Below are 8,383 nucleotides of genomic sequence, written 5' to 3' on the forward strand. Positions count from 1 at the left end.
ATCATTATTTCAATTTCCCTAGTGAAGCAGTTTATTTTGTATATATATATGTATTTTTGTCTTTGTTGCAAAACTTCTAAACCTATAAAAGCATGCGGGAGAATAACCGCATTAACTCGATAGTGAGTTCAGGTGTGTTTATTTTGTGATTTTGCTAACTCGCAAAATATCTCAAAGTTATAAGGATATACAACAAGTGCTATTGTAATTTTATCAAAATGCATTTACGATTTGTTGAAATTGTGATGTCTACCTGCCATTTTTGTCCCTGCATTTTGATCTTGACGGATCTTGGCATAATAATATATGCCATAAATATTCAACTTCAAACAGGCCTCTACAGAACTGTGGAAGAGTATTTCTTTCTTTCTTAGTATAGTTCCACTCCCACTCTGACACCTTTGACCGTCCTACAACAATTAGAATTCGAAAGAGGGATGGGACATTTGTAACAGACATCCATATCTCCACTTCATTATTTAGGAAAGTATATAAATATGAAAAACTGTAACTTATTTCTTATATTTTTTATATGTGAAATATTTGACAATAATCTGTTAAGAGAAGCTTAGTTAATAGTATTGTGATATTGTTTTATCTTATCAGCTTTTGCATAACATATGGCCGAGAAAGTCATTAAATTGACTACACTCTAGCTATCTTTGTTTCTTTATTATTCTCTAGATATAATACCTGTTATGCCCATGGAAGGTGTTGCTGTAATGCTGCACGTTGTGCAAAAATATTGATAGCAGTGTCCAGAAAGTCATTAAATTTACTACACTCTAGCTTTCTTTGCTATTCTCTAGATATAATACCCGTTATGTCCATGGAATGTATTATTGCACATTGTGCAAAAATGTTGAAAGCAGTGTTTTTTAATGGTAGGATAGATGATATTTCGAATTTGCGATCTCCCCTATGATAATTGAGAATGACCAGTCACATGAATAGTGCTATTTGTTATGGGTATATCTGACGTTTCCCGTTAAGTAAGAAACAGTTGATTTAAGCAATATATACAGGATTTCAAGTGAGTTCGTTAATGGAAGACTTATTGAGAGACTAAAATCAGTTGATTAATTCATAAGTCCAGTGAAAGATGACCATCCAGTGTACAACGCAAGTATGCACACTTTGCTTTTGTCTTGGTGATCAATATTGTTCTCATTTTATATTACACATCATGCCCAGTCAGTATTTCTTTATTAAACTCAGTCAGGTTAGTAAATTAAATATTACTTCGTGATTTATCTTGCTTATCCTTCAGTTATAAAGTGGTTTCACCTAATACTCTTTGTGGAAATTAACCTGAGAATACCACACATATACAAGTATTTCAGTAAATAAGTGTATATTAAATGTTGTGACTGGTATTTCACCTATATGTTAAAACACTGAGAAAAATACAAAAGAACATTTCTACAAACATCCTGAAAAAGTATAAGAAAACGTCTTCCTGTTTGTTACTTTCGTGAGACCATAATGTAGATTTTTTCCCCTTTGATGCTGTAGGTGCTTGACCTCCTCTGGGAACAAAGAAGACTAGCTTGCTGGTTCGCCAGTTCTTCTGAATGACAGTAAAGCTAATTCAAGTAGAAATAACAAATAAATAATTGATGTTAGATATAAAATAAATTTATTTGTTGTTAAGCACAAAACTACACAACAAATATCTGTGCTATGCCCACAACGAGTATTTTTAGTGATATATGCCTTCAGACTTACCGCTGAGCCACTGGAAGACATAAAATATATATATAATATGTTACTAATTTTTTATTGTTATGGTCTGATTAGTAAATTACTTAAATAAACTTGATAATAGTTACAATTAACGTACTTAATCTAGTTCACACCATAACAGTCATTATGATATAAATAGCACATAAACCACTATTATGTTTGTCCTATCGAGATCGACTCCAGGTTTGGGAGCCTTTTGGATTGTGCCTTACTGTGCTGATTCCTAATTGTAGTTTCTCGTGAGTATAGTGTATTTATTATTGACTTTGTTTAGTTTTTCTCATTTCAATATTCCTTCGAATTTTATACATACTGACTACTTTAAGTGCTCTTGTCAGTCACTATGCATTCTGGCCTCCCTCTTGTTGTGGAGCGCCCTGGAATTTTGCAGGAGACTGGACTTTCTGCCACCCACACTCGGACTAAGCCCTATTCTCATCCAACTACTAATTCCAAAAAGCCATCTCGTACATCAGTATCATCATCGGCAAATTGTACACTGCATGTGGACTCTGCACCTCCAGTTCCTGGACCTAACTATGCTGACGTCGCTTCACATGAACCATCCATGCAACCTTCAGTTCCGCCTCGTTCTTCTCATATCATACTTTCTACTGTACCTTCCATGTCTCAGGCCACCTCTGCTCCTTTGGATACAGGCTCAGCTTCTCACCTACAAGTATTCCTCCTCTCCAAGATAGATGCTTAATTCTATTCTCCACGTCGATTTTACCAGGAAGTATCCAAATTTTGCAATCGATCTGATATACACCAGTTAATACCCACCCGAAATGGCCTCATTGTGAAACTCTATGATTCTCAGATACTCAACGTTATTTGCAACACAATTCGTCATGTCAACTTTGGGGTATCTACGATACTTAAGCTCCTTTCTTCACCCACCTTAAAACAGCAACCTCTCTCATGGAGAAGTCCTCTCTTTTCTTGTGTTATTCGTGGGGTGGATCCTCTGCTTGCTGAATCAGATACCATTTCTGAACTCATGGAAGATGGTGTCTCTGTTAAATGCACTATCTGCATACAGAATGACAAATGTCCTACTTTCATGGTCCGAATACTCGCTGTCTTTAGTGATGTCATTGATCATCTTCTTCTCCACAGCACTTTTCTTTATCATCAATATCATCGTGTTGGGACATCTCGAATTTTACCTCCACAACCTATTTGCTGTGAATGTTGTTTTGCCTACAATGCCCATCCTACTCCTTAGTGCCCAGATCAGCCCATCTGTCCCCATTGTCGTGTTCCTCACCTTTCCCGCCATTGTTCCCACTTGGATTCTCCACCCATCTGCAATACGTGTCAAGGGGACCATTCAACTTACTTCTACAAATGTCATGGAAAGGCTCCCCTACTCCTGATGATCCCACTTCAGTCGCACCTGTTTGTACTACTGATACCCTTACACCACCGTCAAACTCTGTTCTACCCCACCTACTATTGAAGATCTACTCCGTTTTCTCACCATTGCTTTACAGAATATCCAGCCATTCCACCGTCCTTTCATTCTGGATAGCATAAACTATGCTGCAAAGGCCGTGTTTCAAATTCAACTCCAAGCCTCCTATTCAGGCCTCAATTCTCATTTCTGTTTTCGTCGCCTATGGGACCAAGCACCACCTGGTTGAATCGACACAGAAAAATAAACATTCTCTTCCTTAACATTCGTTCCTTTTTCACCAACAAGCTTTTATTCACACCTCTTCTCCAGGAGACTGATTACGATTGTGCAATGTTCAATGAAACTTTCCTAAAACCTTCTCAAGTTGCTAAGTTATCTAGTTTTCACTTTCTTTGACCCGATCATCCCCAAGGAATAGGTCGAGGGGGTGTAGCAATATGCAGTCATGCTATTTTTCCTTTTCGCCTCCATACTCTTCCACCAAATAATTATCCTGAACACCTTCTTCTCACAGTTCATTTCCCATCACGTCTTCTTACATTTGTCACCATCTACGTTCGCCCTGGTGAACCACTTCCTCATACTTTCTTCACTGCAATCGACCACCTCTTCTGCAGCTACATTATTCTTGCCGATATCAACTTTCATAGCAGAACTACGTCTGAGGATCAATGATTTCTCACCATACTCAATGATACTTCTGAAACCATGATACCTCTTCCTGCTCCAAGCTGTTCTGTCTCCAACACTGCTCCAGATGTCGTTATTGCCTCTACCCCAGTTTTTTCCCTACTGTCCATTTCCTTACTTTGTCCTGTTGGCAGTAATCATCTACCCATATGTGTTTGTATTGCTGATCGCTCCTCTCCCGTGTCACTACCCTACCAACGACTCCACTATCATTTCCATAAAGCCTACTGGAATGATTACAGGATGCATCTTCATTCTCTTCTTTCCAACCTTGACCCTACCACTGTTTCACGTGTTGATGCCTTTGAACATACCCTGACATCAGCTCTTTTCTCTTCAGGTGCTCGCTCGATCCCCTCTTCACTCTCATGTACTTTTTGTCCCTCCATACCCCAATGAGCCATCACACTTCTTCGCTGTGCCTCCTCACTCCTCCAGGACTATCATATTCTAATGATCCACTTGTTTTACACCAATCCAGAGGTCTCCAATGCACAACCAGAAATTTCACTCAAGCTATTAAACGTCACCGTTGGCATTACCTGTGCAATAGACTTCGTCATTCCCCTTCCTCCTTTCAGTTTTGGACTCAGTTTTGCATCCTCACTGGCCAGTATCACTCCCCTTCCTATCCTAACCTTGTGGATGATCAGGTTCCTGCTACCACACTCCTCAAGGCTAATGCTTTTGCACACCACTTTGAGTCACAGTTTAATTTCCACTACCACATCCCTTGACTTTGATGATTTCTCCGACATCTTATGACTGTCTGATCATACTTCTCCGACTCTTCGTCCCTCTCTCACCAATGTTTTAGAAACCAACCCCCTGTGTGCTCCAATTACTGCTCAAGATGTCCAACTTGCCTTACGTCATCATCGCAATTCAGCTCCCAGTCCAGATGGTCTCACCTATTCCCATCTCTCTAATGCACCTGCCTGCTAAGGTTATTACCCTATTGGACTTATTCTACACTTTTCTACTTCGCACAAGTTTCTTCCTTACTGCTTGGAAGTTATCAGACATCCTATTTTTCCTGAAACCATCCAAGCCACCAGTTTAACTAGATTCCTATAGGCCCATCAGTTTAACCAGCATCCCCAGCAAGACTTTTGAATGCATCCTTGTTCATCGCCTTCACTCTTTCATTGCAGACAATCAGTTGTTTCCACATACCCAGGCAGGTTTCCACCCTCATCTCTCCACTGCAGATCAGCTCATCAAGCTCTCCGATTTAATTACAAACCACTTCAACACCTCTAAATCTTTATGCCTCGTTCTATTTGACTTTGAAAGAGCCTTTGATTCTGTTTGGCACCGGGGACTGATCTACAAACTTCAATGCCTGTCTTTTCCTGCTTCCTACATTAGACTTACTTTTTCCTTTCTCTGGGATCGCCGAGCTACCATTTCCATCCATGGTATTCATTCTCGTCCATTCTCCATACATGCTGCCGTTCCACAGGGATTCGTCAATTCTCCTCTACTGTACATCCTGATATGCCAGTTCCATAGCCTCCAGTTTATCTCTTTCAATATGCCGATAACACAGCTTTCCTTGCCCTTTGTTCTACAATGGTCACCCCCAACAAAGTCCTGCAGAAAGACTCTTTTTTTCTGGTGCAGACACTGGAGGCTTACCCTCAAAGCTATTCTCTTTGGCCTGACTCGCCACAAGTTTCGTCCATGCCGCAATCCACTTCTCTTTGATCTCCAACTTGACAACATTCCTATTACCCTATCCAATACAGTTAATATCTTGGAGTTACCTTTGATTGCCATCTCACCTGGAAAGCACAACTGGTCATCCTACACACGAAGGTTAATTCCAGAAGGTTCATCCTGGGGTTTGAATCCCCAATCCCTTTTATATTCCTATCAAGCTTTTGTCCGACCCTGCCTCACCTATGGAAATGTTGTCTGGATCTCTGCTCCATCTTCACTCTATCATTAGCTGGAAGTTTTGGAACGCCACGCTTTACAAATAGCCTTTCAATTACGTCGTTCCAGTCCTACACAAGAATTATACTCTTTCATCACTCCCCCCATACTCGCACATCTACAAACGTGTGAAGTATGTTCACCACTGCTTCGATCATCACAACCCTATCTTCGACGAAATCCTATGCTATTCGGTAAATACCCCTCGCCAACTCTTACCTCCGACAGATCATCTCATGAACCTCTACCTTATGTCTTTCCCACCTGATCACCCCGACTACAATGCAACTCCGATGCCTGATCTTCCACCACACATCTATCTCTGATTACATTTCTTAATAGCGTGCATTAAATTCGTCTTCACCATCTCAGTACCTGGTCTCACTTACTCATCTTTCGTTGCTTCTTTCCACTGTGTACTTCTACATCTTCTGGCAACTGAGAGGGCACAACCCTCTGTTGGCCCGCCAGCCCTCCTGGCTGGAATGAAATGTGTACTTCTACATCTCCTAGCCACTGAGAAGGTGTAACCCTCTGTTGGCCCGCCAGCTCTCTGGGCTGGAATGAAATGTCGTCAAAAAATTATTTGTTTTGCTCTTCCAATCAGCACTGATGAATTGTGAATTCAGTCAGCTGCAGAGAAAGTAGCGAATATAAGAACAGATTAGGCCTAAGTTTTTTTTTGTTGTTTCGTTTTACTGATATTTAGTATTGGTAAAGAAAATAAATTAACAAAAATATAAGGTAAGTGAAATTGTTACGTCAACAACAACAACAACTAGAAACTTAATCCTATTAATAGGTGTTACGAGGGTTAACCGAAGTAGCTGTAGTAGAAGAAATAAAATGTTTTTATCATTAAGTAGACTCAAATTTACATTCTTCTTTTTACCAAAGGAACTAGACCAACAATTAAAACAGTATTAATTTCACTGTAGAAATTACCAAGAGTATAAACTTATTTTTCTCGAATCATTCTACAACATAGCGGCAAATTTAATTGTAAAGCTATGTACATAACACAGCAAAAATACAGAACCTGATCCTCCCAGGTCGCGAACAACAAACGACCAAACACCGATCCAGACAGACACCAAAAGAGACAAGACACAAGGGCAAACCTCTGTAAAAAACTGTTACATGTAGTGAGTAGGCTTAAAAAACAACCTCGGTTCAAGGGATATTTTGGTTGTTCATCTAACCAACCGACTGAGCAGTCACACTCCTGACACGGACATCAAATTGATACATCTTCGTCTATGGAAAAGAAAAAGCTATACAGTAACCTTCGATAGAAAAGAAGGCAAGGACAAATGAAGACGCAACCTAACACTGCTTCAGCGTCTTCGGAAATGGCTTCTTCTTCAAGGAAATATTCGTGTAAATCTAGCATAGGTGGCCAAAATAACAAGTTACTTTTCTTATCTTTTTTAGGTTTAAGGATAAAATGTGTTTCAAAATACAGAACGATATTACTCAGTTAATCTGTTTTTGTTTATTACAAGGTTGTGTTGGTTCTTCCAAAAGGATTACTCAAAACCCGTATTATCATAACGTTGTTGCGTCAGCGAGGTCACGTGACTAGTATCACGACACGTCCTTCTCTCGAACCTTCGTGAATTATCGGGAGACTACTAGATTGGGGGTAGTCTGGTATATATAAGACACTCACAACGTGACGGAACAGTGTAATGAGTAATTGAACTGCAGTCAGAGAGTATTGTTAAAGTTGAGCACGTGAGACGTTCGTTGTTATAGCGTTTGTTATAGCATGACTGTTGAAATTAAGTGTATCGTAAAGTTGTATTCGGAAAGAATAAACCAGTTTTATTAAGAAAGGACTTGTGTTGCTAAAGTTTCGTCGGAACGAATTTACGGAAAATTAACTAACGACTGGAGGTGTAACAACGTGAATATTAGAATATGTAATAAATGAGTAATGGATATTAGAATGTATAATAAATGAGTCATGGATATTAAAATGTGTAATAAATGAGTCATGAATATTAGAATGTGTATTACGTGAGGCGTGTACATTATGATGTGTAACAAATGAGTTATGGATATTAAAATGTGCATTAGATGAGACGTAGACAATAGAATGTGTAGCAAATGAATGGTGAATATTAGAATGTGCATTAGGTGAAACGTAGACAATAGAATATGTAATAAATGAGTCCTGGATATTAATATGTGTATAAAGTGAGACATGGGCAAAAGAATGTGTAATAAATGAGTCATGGATATTAAAATGTGCAATACATAAGTCGAGAATATTAAAACGAGCATTGAGTTGTGAATATTAAAATGTGCTTTGAGTGTTGAATATCGGAATGTGCAATAAATGATTATCAAAATGTGTATTGAGTCGTGATTATTAGAACGTGCAATAAGAATATGCACTTATTAAATGCACATTCTCACCAAGAGATAATCTATTCTAGTCATCCCTCTGTACGCCAGTGGCCTCCACCATTATGATGAACTTTTCGTGAAATCACAATATTTTACCTCTGCAAAACATATTGTTGCGTCAGCGGGGTCACGTGACTAGTATCACGCCACGCCCTTCTCTCGAACCTT

General features: G+C 39.2%; 1 protein-coding gene across 1 annotated transcript in view; it reads right to left on the reverse strand.

Moving 5' to 3' along the window:
- The window catches only part of LOC111083264, a 21,740-nt gene that overhangs the window by 6,918 nt on the left and 6,439 nt on the right, over positions 1–8,383 (reverse strand). The gene's annotated exons all lie outside the window — the stretch shown is intronic.

This window comes from Limulus polyphemus, unplaced genomic scaffold (assembly GCF_000517525.1).
Source record: "Limulus polyphemus unplaced genomic scaffold, Limulus_polyphemus-2.1.2 Scaffold8791, whole genome shotgun sequence".
Classification (NCBI taxonomy): domain Eukaryota; kingdom Metazoa; phylum Arthropoda; class Merostomata; order Xiphosura; family Limulidae; genus Limulus; species Limulus polyphemus.